The sequence below is a fragment of the Vicia villosa genome, linkage group LG6 (genome assembly GCF_029867415.1).
Source record: "Vicia villosa cultivar HV-30 ecotype Madison, WI linkage group LG6, Vvil1.0, whole genome shotgun sequence".
NCBI lineage: Eukaryota > Viridiplantae > Streptophyta > Magnoliopsida > Fabales > Fabaceae > Vicia > Vicia villosa.
In genome coordinates, this window is record NC_081185.1 from 57,872,915 (window position 1) to 57,886,507 (window position 13,593).

The following is a 13,593-nucleotide window of genomic DNA, read 5'->3' on the forward strand; positions in this document are numbered from 1 at the left end:
CCTTGTTATAGCACAAGAGAAAGCTATGTAGTTTTGAACTTATTTGGCTCTAAGCAAATGGGTAAGAGGTTTCACCGGGAATAATTCCTCTTTGGGTGGATGTGTCCTATTTTTTTTGGATTCTAAGGTTTTTGCCAAGATGTTTCATCGGGAATAATTCATCTTGGGGGTTTGAACTACAGATCTCTAATTAGGAAAGAGCCTTCACCGGGAAGACATTCTCAATCCTAGGTCATATTCCTATAATATATATATAGTTTAACTGTCCTAAGGTTTATACTCAAACGTAGTTCTAAACTAATATATATGCACAGTTTATATTTGACAGTAATTTAAACAAAGACTGTAAATTGAAAGCTTGTAAAGCCTAACCTGGATGGAGTGGAGGCCTTTGAAGAAGTATGTACAAAGCCTTACCAGTAATTGATGGATAACAGTTGAATATATAGGATAAATAGTTAATGGTTTTTTGAAAATAGAAGAAGTGAAGATGGACAAAGGTCACATAGGTATCTGAAGAGTTTCACCGGGAATAATGCCCTTCAAATACCAGAAGAATGTTTTGAAAACAGAAAGAAGATTTTGAAAATATAGTTTTGTAAAACAAACTATGAAAAGAAAGAAGGTGTTGGGTCTTACACTCTAATAGAGGCCCACTTAAAAAATGATTTACTGTTTATGAGAAACAGTTGAAAATGATTGAAATGATATAAGGTTTTGTTGTTTGAAAACCTTAATCATCTGTTTGATCGGAGATTGAAAACAGTTTTGCAAATTGACAAAAGTCAACTTAATTAAGGCAAAGATGAAGTCTATACCTAATTAAGACCTAAATAATTAGGGTTTTATCATAAAATTATTCACAAAGTAATTAGGTTAAAACAAAATGAAAATATATATTTTAAAGTATTTAAGAAAACATTTAAAACATACTATTTTAAACCTAATTAAAATACATGAAATAAATAATATTTTTATGATTTTTTTGATTATTCATAAAATAGGTATATTAAATAACAAGTGTGTGAAAAATGAGGTGAAAATGGATATTTTTGATAAGTTAAATAATTGTGTGAAGTTTGTGAATAAAACAAAGAAAAATAGTGGTAAAAAAATTGGGTTTGTCTCCTCCAAGGTTTGAACACACGCCCTTTAAGTCACCAGCTCAAAATAACACCACTGAGCCAACGCGCGCTTGGTGATTATAACACACATCCAGTTCATTATATTTTCAAACAAGTGGTAAATCATGGAAAAATAAAAGAAACAAAAAGTCTGGGGCGAGGGGGATTCGAACCCCAGACTTGAGGCATGAGGAGACTAAGGGCGTATGTGAGGCCACTAGGGAAAACGATGAATTCGTTTATAAAACGCATACCATTCAAAATAAAATAAACCTAGCCCATGGATTTGAATTTCGCGCGCCACCATAGTCATCTTCTTCCTCGAGCTCAAAGATTTTCAAATTTCTAACTCTCTGGTTTCTCAACTAAATGGCATGATGTAAACATCAATCTTGCTCTAAATTTCCTCACGAACCCAGATATGTAACTAACATTTATCTATATTAACTATAGCTACCTAATTTCTCAGAGAACTCTAAGAACACATGAACCCTAAATTTAAAATTAAATGACAAACAAGATGAATAAATGAATGATGATAGAGGGTTTTCAATCCTCTGATGATGTTGAACAAGATAGAATCGAGCTTTATCACAAAGAGTACTTAAATTAAAGAGATAGAGTTCAGAAACTTACCTCTGAAAATGGAGGTCGTGAGGATGATAGAGAGCACCTGGGCTTGTATGAATGATCCCAAAAGCTTCCTTGGGACTCAATGATGCTAACTGAATGCTTATTGTAACTTCAATTCTCCTGAATTGCTCTATGGACCTCCCTCGATTTGAGCTTAAAGTGGACATGGAGAGTGATGAATCTTGAGTTACAGATGAGTTGCAGCCATCTGAACAGCTTCACTATGACCTGAGGAACACGTCTGGATGCTTGGCTTTGTTGGAAACCTTCTGAATTGCTCTATGGACCTCCAACTGCAACAGCTCCAAAGTGAGAGCAACAATGGCGTTCCTCCACTTACAGAAGTGATCTAGGTGCTTGGATCACCTCAAATGAACCCCTTTGAGATGTTAGAATGCTTACTTTCCAAAGATAAGCTCTGGTTTGAAGAAAACGATTCTTCTTGCCAAAGAACTTTGAAAAACCATAAGCATGAGAAGAGAAAGAGAAAGCAAGGAATATGGTTGCTTTGGTGTGTTTTCTGAATGAGAAAGAGCCCTCTATTTATAGGCAAATGGCTCAGAGCAACTGAACATAGCAAGCTTGCTTAGTGTAGTGAGTTTGGTTTCTTAGCCAAGAAGAAAATTTGAAAAGATCCTAAATGCAATGATGCATTTTCGGGCTAGCTTCCCCAACCATTGATCTTGTATGATCTAAGGGAACATTTCTGATTCAGAGGAGAGTTCTAATTGGCTTAGAACAAGATTCCTTGATGATTCATCATTTGCCATAAATTCAAAAATGCAATCATTACATAATCACATGCCTTTGTTTTTGGGAATCTTCTCTAATCCTTATGCAATGATGAATTTGGATGCATGGCATGTTTTCAGATGTGTTATGGGTCATGTAGCATCTGAAGGATAGAAAAACACTTAGAAAGGGGGGGATTGAATAAGTGTAACTTTAAATCTTGGACGATAAAAATAAATTGCACAATTATTTTTATCCTGGTTCGCTGTTAACGAAGCTACTCCAGTCCACCCCCGCAGAGATGATTTACCTCAACTGAGGATTTAATCCACTAATCGCACGGATTACAATGGTTTTCCACTTAGTCAGCAACTAAGTCTTCCAGAGTCTTCTGATCACACACTGATCACTCCAGGAACAACTGCTTAGATACCCTCTAAGACTTTTCTAGAGTCTACTGATCAACCTGATCACTCTAGTTACAAACTGCTCAGCCAACTGCTAAGACTTCCTAGAGTATACTGATCACACGATCACTCTAGTTCCTTACAACTTAATGTAATCTATTCAAGAGTTTACAAATGCTTCTTAAAAGCTATAATCACAAACTGTGATATTTCTCTTAACGTTTAAGCTTAATCTCACTAAGATATTACAAAAGCAATGTAGTGAGCTTTGATGAAGATGAAGATTCTGAGTTTTGATTTGAACAGAGTTTCAGCAAGTTTGATATAAGTTGTTTTGGTGCAGAATCGTTAACCTTGCTTCTCATCAGAACTTCATATTTATAGGCGTTGAGAAGATGACCGTTGAGTGCATTTAATGCTTTGCGTGTTCCGTACAGCATTGCATTTAATGTTATACGCTTTTGTCAACTACCTCGAGCCTTGTTCACGCTGTGTCTACTGACGTAGCCTTTAGTAGCTTCAACGTTCCTTTTGTCAGTCAGCGTAGTCTGCCACGTGTACTTCCTTCTGATCTGATGTTTGTGAATACGACGTTTGAATATCATCAGAGTCAAACAGCTTGGTGCATAGCATCTTCTGATCTTCTGACCTTGAAGTGCTTCTGAGCGTGATACCATCTTCTGATCTTCAGTGCTTCTGATCTCATGTTCTTCTGATGCTTCCATAGACCCATGTTCTGATTCTGCTTCGACCATCTTCTGATGTCTTGCCAGACCATGTTCTGATGTTGCATGCTGAACCATTTGAGACACAACTTCTGAGCGCTGAATTATGCGTACTCTTTATATATATTTCCTGAAAGGGAAATTGCATTTGATTAGAGTACCATATTATCTTAAGCAAAATTCATATTATTGTTATCATCAAAACTAAGATAATTGATAAGAACAAATCTTGTTCTAACAATCTCCCCCTTTTTGATGATGACAAAAACATATATAAATGATATGAATTTGCGATCAGAAAGAGTAGACGGCAAAAGACAAATTACACAGCTATAGCATAAGCATATGAATATGTCTCCCCCTGAGATTAACAATCTCCCCCTGAGATAAATAATCTCCCCCTGAAATAAATACTCGAAGAACTTTAATAAAAGACTTCCCTGATTATTTCGGTAGAGACGATCATATAAGCTTCTGCCTTCAGAGAATTCATAGCTTCTGACTTCTGCTTCCATTGGACAGCTTCAGAACTTGAATTTCTTTAGATCCTTAGAACACTCACAGCTTCTGATTCCTGCTTCCATCGTGGACAGCTTCAGAACTTGAATTTCTTTGATCTTCAGAACATTCACAGCTTCTGACTTCTGCTTCCATTCAGGACAGCTTCAGAACTTGAATTTCTTTGATCTTCAGAACATTCACAGCTTCTGATTTCTGCTTCCATTCAGGACAGCTTCAGAACTTGAGTTTTCTGGATCTTTTAGAACATTCACATCTTCTGATTTCTGCTTCCCTCGGATAGCTTCAGAACTTTGAATGTCTACCAACATCACTTCATGCTAGATTTGTATCAGAACATTGTTGAATGTACCAGAGCATCATCAGAGCATCTCTACATCCTGAAATGTTACAGAACAAAAACTAAACGACAAAAGTCAGCATGAACGAGTTAGAACATAAAATGTATGTTTGAACACATTATATGTATCAGAGCCATATAGGCTGAAATAATGTATCAGAGCAAATAATGTATCAGAGCCATAACATTATATGTATCAGAGCAAATAGAATTTTGTCAGAACAGGATAGACAATGATATTCAAATTCTATTATCAGTGCTTCTGATTCATTCTTCTTTCTTGCTTCTGATCTCTGAAGCTTGACAGCACTCAGCTTGCTTCAGTTTCCAAGAGCTTATTCCTTTTACAGAATAACGCTTCTTATGGTTTTGCTTCTGGTGTTTGCTTCTGAAGATTCACTTCACTTCTTTGTACCTGCAAAACACTTAAACCATATAGAACTTGCAGTTCTTGTTAGTGAATGTGTGGGAGCCTCTTTACCCAGCAACTGATAGATTTAATCAAATCATTTATCATTTATCTTCTCCCCCTTTTTGTCATATCATCAAAAAGCAAAAAAGATTCAGAGACAAACAAAACGAAACACACGAAGGAAGAAGATGATTTCATTGAAGTTCAACCAGCAGGTACAGAAGTACATGAAGATAAGAAAGATCAGATGCACAAAGACAGATGCAACGAGAAGAAAGAAACAACACAGACTCAATCTAAGATGGCCCTAGTCTTGACAAGATCTTGGTCAGCATCTCTTGAACCATATTGTTGTGTCCTTCTTGCCTCACCATGAAAGCGCTATACTGATCATTGAGTGAGCTTTGCTCATCCTGTCTCTTCTGAATTTCTTCTAGAGTCCTTGCAAGACGAGAAGATCCACCAGAAGAAGCTTCACCGCTTTCAACCACAGGAATGGCATGTTGATCTGCAGCTTCCATAGATAGATCATTTGCTGGGATATCCTCAACAGGGTCTGATTCAGCAACATGATCTTCAGCATCTGCTTCTTGCATAGAAGCATCTCCATATTCTGCAGCAGGAATTTTCAAGTCTTCATTCTCAAGTGCCTGAAGAATGGCAGCTAGATTCCTGGGAGCAGAAGGACCTTCAACTACTGGTGGGTCAACAACTTCTGGAATGACCAAGTTTGGATCTTTCTCAGACGGGTTTTCCCTCAGATAGTCAAAGAGAGTCTTGAAATCTCCGAGCAGAACAGGATATTGAGGTATCCAAACCACAATCTCCCTGCAAGGATTTGCTTCCAATGCAGCAGCGAGTCTTAATTGTTCCATCTCATCCAAGAAGGGCTTCTCTTCCAAAAGATATCTTCCTTTGAGACGAGCAAACCAGAAGTCTTCATAATTCCTCAGAATTCCACGAGGCCGTGGGGCAGCAGCTACACAAGCTTCCTGAAGTTCTAAAAACAGAGCATCTGATTCCCTGCGAAAGATCCTCCAGAAGTTCCGCATAGCAACATCATTCAATCCAGAACTTTCAGCGAGTCTGAGAGTATCAAAGGTACTTCTGAGATTCCTCTTTATGTTTTCAAAAACTACACCAATAGGATATACGGGGCGGGATTTTATTTGGGTTTTTGAAAAGGCAGGTTTGGAAGTGAAGTACGGATGAGGTTCTCTATCCAACCTATAAGAAGATTCTGCTTCAGTATCAGAATCTAACACTACCACTTCAGCTTCAGGACGAGACTTGGGAGTGTAGTTGCAATCACGGAGCAGCTGCTCATGTGATGCAGAGGTTGGAAAAGGAGAATCACAGGGATTATTTTGAGAGGTGGAGGGAGTATGTTCAAGAGTGGCGTTGAGAGAAGGTTGAGATGGAGGGAGAGTTTGAAGGGGTGGTATATCCAGAACAGGATTTATGGTAGGTGGAGAGGAAGGAATAGTTAAAGGAGAAGATGGAGGTGTAAGAACATGGACAAAAGCAGGTGATTCTGATGTGGCTTTTTCTGGTTCAGGTGTAGGGACAATCTCTATTGGTGCAGCTTCTGAACAAACAGCAGGAACAGAATTAGGTTCAGAAATGCATATACCTTTGGAACCTCTCAGAAAAGCTTTGGCCACATCCTCAGTCTTTTTCTGCTTCTTACTCTTCGGCTCTTCAATAACCTTTGCTTTGCCGCTAGCGATTTCTTTTCTTCTGACATAAGCCAGAACTTCTGGTTGATTCTCAGCCTCTTGAGCAGCATTTTCTTCATCTGAGCTTTGAATAATCATCTTCCTTTTTCTGATTTTCTTCTTCTCAACAACTTCAACAATCTCTGCATCGTTATTTGACTTCTTCTTCTTTTTCTCAGCTTCCTTCTTTTTCTTCTCAAAATCAGCAGAGACAGCCTTAGCAACCTTTGCAATGACTTCTTCTGGGATCACTTCTTTATTGGTGATAGCAGCAGGATGATCAAACTTTCTTTTGGTCCTTTCCTCCTTCTTACGATTCACTTTAATAGGAGCACCTTTGTCTTGATCTTTAAGACTCTTATCCTCTTTTTGTGATTTCAGATACTTAGTTCTGACTTGTGGTACCTCACTATTGAAGAAGGTTTTGAATTCAGCTAGAACTGGCTCTCTTCTGATTGTTGTTCCAGCAAGAGGTTGAGGAGTCTTAATGATAGCCTTAATCACGTTCATCCTCTTTAAAGTGAATGCGTTCAGACAAGCCCCAGATGTGACAGCAAGGTCTTTCACAATACCTTCAGATTCCAGACTCTCAACAATCTTGGAATGCACCAGAAGGTTTGTAATGATTCTACCAAAAGGAATGATGGTTCCACCATTTTCTTTTCTGAAAGCGTTTCTGGAATCCTTTACTGCTTTCCACATATGGTTGAAGATAATGTAAACCACATCAACCTTCTTCTGAGTGGCAATGCAATAAAGAATATATTTTTGCTCATTGTTTATGAAGTCAGCGGCATGTGTCGCTTTCCTATGGTAGAAGCACCCAAGAATGATCTTTGTCCAGATTTTGTAGATATCTCTCAATTCCTTGACGTGTTTTGTTTTCTTGATATTTGAATAGAGAGTGGATAGAACATCTTCCCAATCTTCCCTTTTATCGATTTCAAAAGCTCCTTCCGCGTTCTTCAAATCAAACATCACTCTTAGGATGTTTTCAGTAATAACAACAGACTTTCCATGGACGAAAGAAAGTATTGATTTTGGAGCAACCACAGCATGTGCCCAGAACTCCTTGACAAGATCTGGATAAACTGGGCCAACGAACTCAGCAAACAACGAGGTCCATCCTTGAAAGATGATGTCTTCTTTAAGATTAAATCCATGTTCTTCAAGGTTGTCAAAGTCAACAATAAGTTCACATAGAACTTCTAATTTGTTTTTGGGAATAGAGCATGCAACAACAGGAGTAAGTTGCAACGTTTCTTCTTGGAGATGAAGAGGAACAGATGACTCAGCATTTTGAGATGAGAAGGCAGCCATTGGTGCAGAATGACCAAAAACGAGCAAGAGAAGCGAACTGGGTTTTCGATTAGGGTTTTTAGAAAACGGCTAAGAACTTTTCAAACGGGAGAATGCAAGGAGAGAGAGACAAGGGAGCGAAAAAGATGTAAGATATGATTTGAAAAGAATATATAGAGACGGATTTGAAAAAAAAATAAGAAATATAAATTGAACAGTTCCAGAATCAAAGGAAATCAATTTTATTAAATGATGAGTGACGTGAGGAGAGAGAACGTGGTAAATGAAATGATTTAAAACAGTTACCTAGGTCGGCGTCTTTTCAACTGCACGCTTTGTACTAACCGTACAGATACGTGTTCACCATCAGATAATAGATGACAGCTGTAGATTTCAGAATAGACTTTACGCCTTTAGATTCTGATTACTGCTTCTGATCTGATCTACTTTCTCTTCTGGAAACACTCCTTCTGAAGTGTGCTGATATAAATCTGAATGATCTTCTGATCCATTACTTCTGATATACACAGCTTCTGGAGGTTCACTTCTTTGTTCTGCAGCTTCTGATAAGACAAAAACTGTATCTGCAGAAATTCTTAAGCTTCTTTGTTTCATCAGAACCAAGTTTATCATCAAAACAGATGTTTATTGATTTGTCCACAATCAATGTTTCAATGTTGTATATTCTGTAGCATTTAGAGCATTCAGAATAATCAAGAATGAAACATCAATGCTTTAGAGACAAACAAAACAGATGGTTCCAAGACTAATAAACTATCTTTTCTGAATTCCTACAAACATAGTTTCTTCAACAGATTTAAGAACCAGAACTTGGAAGACAATCTTTCTTCCCTTCAAGTGTTGAGACCAACTTGAATCCAGGTGACATGTCATGTTGATTTTTATCTTCCTTGTCGCCAAGAGAATCTGCAAAAGAAATAGTCTTTTTCTTTGGTACCCACATTTTCTTGGGTCCTTTCTTGTTAGTTCTCCTCAAGTTCTGATTGAACTTGGATTTAACATTGTAAGCAATAGGAGGAACAGCATGATAATTCTTAATATGAGTTTCATGATATTTCCTAGGTTGTGTCACATACTTTTTGGTGTGTGTTATGTGAAAACTTTGAGCATGTGAAGTGTGCCTAATATCATGGGAGTGGCCATACTTGAACTGATCATACAATGGCTTGTATGTGATTTTCATTTCATCAACAGGTTCAAGTTTGTATGGGGTTTCACCCTCATAACCAATGCCAACTCTTTTGTTTCCAGATACGGCATATATCATAGAAGCTAGCTGACTTCTGCCAATACTTCTAGATAAGAACTTCCTGAAACTTAAATCATATTCTTTCAGAATATGGTTTAGACTAGGAGTGGATTTTTCTGAATTAGAAGGAGATCCAACATCATTGGATAATTTTAAAAGTTTATCTTTCAATTCAGAATTTTCCAATTCAAGCCTCTTTGTTTCAAATTCAAATAGCTTTTTCAGCTTTTTGTATTTAATACAAATCTGAGACTTGGATTCCAGAAGTTCAGTTAATCCGGAAACCAACTCATCTCTAGTAAGTTCAGAAAATACCTCTTCAGAATCTGATTCTGATGTAGATTCTGATCCGTCATCTTCTGTCGCCATCAGCGCACAGTTAGCCTGCTCATCTTCTGAATCATCTTCTGACTCATCCCAGGTTGCCATAAGACCTTTCTTCTTATGAAACTTCTTCTTGGGATTCTCCTTCTGAAGATTTGGACATTCATTCCTGAAGTGTCCTGGCTCATTGCATTCATAGCACATGACCTTCTTCTTGTCAGATCTTCTTTCATCAGAAGATTCTCCATGTTCAAATCTCTTTGAACTTCTGAAGCCTCTGAACTTCCTTTGCTTGCTCTTCCAGAGTTGATTTACCCTTCTGGAAATCATGGACAGTTCATCTTCTTCTTCAGATTCTGATTCTTCAGGATCTTCTTCTTTGGCCTGAAAAGCGTTAGTGCATTTCTTGATATTAGATTTTAATGCAATAGACTTACCTTTCTTTTGAGGCTCATTTGCATCCAGCTCAATTTCATGGCTTCTCAAGGCACTGATCAGCTCTTCCAGAGAAACTTCATTCAGATTCTTTGCAATCTTGAATGCAGTCACCATAGGACCCCATCTTCTGGGTAAGCTTCTGATGATCTTCTTCACATGATCAGCCTTGGTGTATCCTTTGTCAAGAACTCTCAATCCAGCAGTCAGAGTTTGAAATCTCGAAAACATCTTTTCAATGTCTTCATCATCCTCCATCTTGAAGGCTTCATACTTCTGGATTAAGGCAAGAGCTTTTGTCTCCTTGACTTGAGCATTTCCTTCATGAGTCATTTTCAAGGATTCATATATATCATAGGCTGTTTCCCTGTTTGATATTTTCTCATACTCAACATGAGAAATAGCATTCAGCAAAACAGTTCTGCATTTATGATGATTCCTGAAATGCTTCTTTTGATCATCATTCATTTCTTGCCTTGTCAGCTTTACACCACTGGCATTTACTGGATGTTTGTAACCATCCAACAGAAGATCCCATAGATCACCATCTAGACCAAGAAAGTAACTTTCCAGTTTATCTTTCCAGTATTCAAAGTTTTCACCCTCAAATACCGGCGGTCTTGTATAACCATTGTTACCGTTGTATTGCTCAGCAGAGCCAGATGTAGATGCAGGTGGATTTGTCGGAGTTTCACCAGCCATCTTTTAAATGAAGCGTTTTTCTCTTCCTGAATCTTTTCTAAACACGGTTAAGTGCTTGCACCTTAGAACCGGCGCTCTGATGCCAATTGAAGGATAGAAAAACACTTAGAAAGGGGGGGATTGAATAAGTGTAACTTTAAATCTTGGACGATAAAAATAAATTGCACAATTATTTTTATCCTGGTTCGCTGTTAACGAAGCTACTCCAGTCCACCCCCGCAGAGATGATTTACCTCAACTGAGGATTTAATCCACTAATCGCACGGATTACAATGGTTTTCCACTTAGTCAGCAACTAAGTCTTCCAGAGTCTTCTGATCACACACTGATCACTCCAGGAACAACTGCTTAGATACCCTCTAAGACTTTTCTAGAGTCTACTGATCGACCTGATCACTCTAGTTACAAACTGCTCAGCCAACTGCTAAGACTTCCTAGAGTATACTGATCACACGATCACTCTAGTTCCTTACAACTTAATGTAATCTATTCAAGAGTTTACAAATGCTTCTTAAAAGCTATAATCACAAACTGTGATATTTCTCTTAACGTTTAAGCTTAATCTCACTAAGATATTACAAAAGCAATGTAGTGAGCTTTGATGAAGATGAAGATTCTGAGTTTTGATTTGAACAGAGTTTCAGCAAGTTTGATATAAGTTGTTTTGGTGCAGAATCGTTAACCTTGCTTCTCATCAGAACTTCATATTTATAGGCGTTGAGAAGATGACCGTTGAGTGCATTTAATGCTTTGCGTGTTCCGTACAGCATTGCATTTAATGTTATACGCTTTTGTCAACTACCTCGAGCCTTGTTCACGCTGTGTCTACTGACGTAGCCTTTAGTAGCTTCAACGTTCCTTTTGTCAGTCAGCGTAGTCTGCCACGTGTACTTCCTTCTGATCTGATGTTTGTGAATACGACGTTTGAATATCATCAGAGTCAAACAGCTTGGTGCATAGCATCTTCTGATCTTCTGACCTTGAAGTGCTTCTGAGCGTGATACCATCTTCTGATCTTCAGTGCTTCTGATCTCATGTTCTTCTGATGCTTCCATAGACCCATGTTCTGATTCTGCTTCGACCATCTTCTGATGTCTTGCCAGACCATGTTCTGATGTTGCATGCTGAACCATTTGAGACACAACTTCTGAGCGCTGAATTATGCGTACTCTTTATATATATTTCCTGAAAGGGAAATTGCATTTGATTAGAGTACCATATTATCTTAAGCAAAATTCATATTATTGTTATCATCAAAACTAAGATAATTGATAAGAACAAATCTTGTTCTAACAGCATCCATAAGTGAGGTCATGTGCACAAAATTGCAAAGTTCAAAAATGATGCATGACCTATAATTTTACTTCATGGTGCCAACTTTGAACAAGCATAACTCTTAGCTCAAAATGAATTTGGAGAAGGTTGAACACAATTTGGAAAGCCCTAAACATCTACTTCAAATCATTATTTTATGGTTCCTTCAGAATCCTTTGGCAAATTTGTGAAAAATGAGGCCAAAGTTGGAAGAAAACTAGGTTAAAAACACTTAGAAAATTTTCTAAGTGTTTATGACCTAAAACTTCAAAATTCCCAAATCTCTTAAATGATTGATCTTTTGAAAAAAGTTCCATTGTAAGATGTTGTTTTATTTTGCAAGATCTACAACTTTCATGTTGGAAGTTTTTTGAGTTGTGTAGGTGAAATTTTGAGTTCCCACAATGCCCTCAAAAACCCTAATTCCCGACTTTTTGCTCCTTGAAGATTCTTCTTGAATTTCTTTGGTCAAATGAATTTAATATCCATATATTGATGATATTGATCCTTGAAAGTCATGGTTTGACCAAAAATCTTAAAAGTCAAAGGTGATCCCATACAGTTGACTTTTTCCAAATAAGGTGAGATTCTGGACTTTTGTGTGGAATTAAGATCTTCTCCTCAAATGAGTGATGTAAATGGGTTATATTGAGGTAGCAGAGGTTCTTTAATCATGTCTTGAGTTTTGGATCCATGCCCTGATTAAAAGTCAACTATCCAGATGAATTAGGTTAAAAACCCTAATTGTCGACCAGATGAAATTGGTGACTGTGGATCTTGAATTGAGGTGTGATGTCCAATGGATCTTATTGTATGGATCATTTGAAGATGATTGAAGTTTTTAATAGATGTCCTGGAGCTTTTTAGGGTTTCCCAAAGGTGATCCCTGATTTCAGTCCTTGATAGGCTCAAAAACCCTAGTCTGGTGACCTGAGTAAATCTGTACTCAGAGGACTGGGTGTCTAATCAATCATAGGTGAAAAAATGAAGCTCTTGAGTCCTATGATTATGTTAGAGACTAATCCTTCTACTGATTGATCCTTTTCCTGAGTTTTCTTGTCTTTGAACATCCTTGATTAAATGCCAAATGAAGAAGTGACTGCTCTGGGTACTTGCTTTGACCTGATGAAAATCCTGAAGATATGTCATCTCAGGGGGGTCAAAAATTAGGGTATGACAGATGCCCCTATTTAAGTTTCTTTTATCTGGAGGGAGAGAGATTGATATCTCGATCTCTCCTGCGTGAAAGAGACTTAAATATCAAAGAATGCCCGAATTTTGGGCGCTCCTGAGATGTTGTAATTGATAAAATCCTTGCATGACTTGATCCCGTTGTCGCACTTGGCGGGGAATGAGGAGACAAACTCCTGTAGAAATACTTGATGCGGATTCTGGCGAATGGATAGCAGTGTAGGATGCGCAATCAATCCTTTTTAACTAAGTGTTGACACTTAGAAAAAGGCAAACAACCTCCCCCTTGTTTCGGATGTGCATATCTCGAAACTGGTCTCAGTCGTGTTTGGACAATATCTCAGATAAAGGGAAAATTTCCAAAGATTTGTTTCTTCATCAAACTTCTTACCAGCACTTGGAGGTAAGATACCATTTGACGGTAAATAAAGAAACTTCAAGGGTTTGT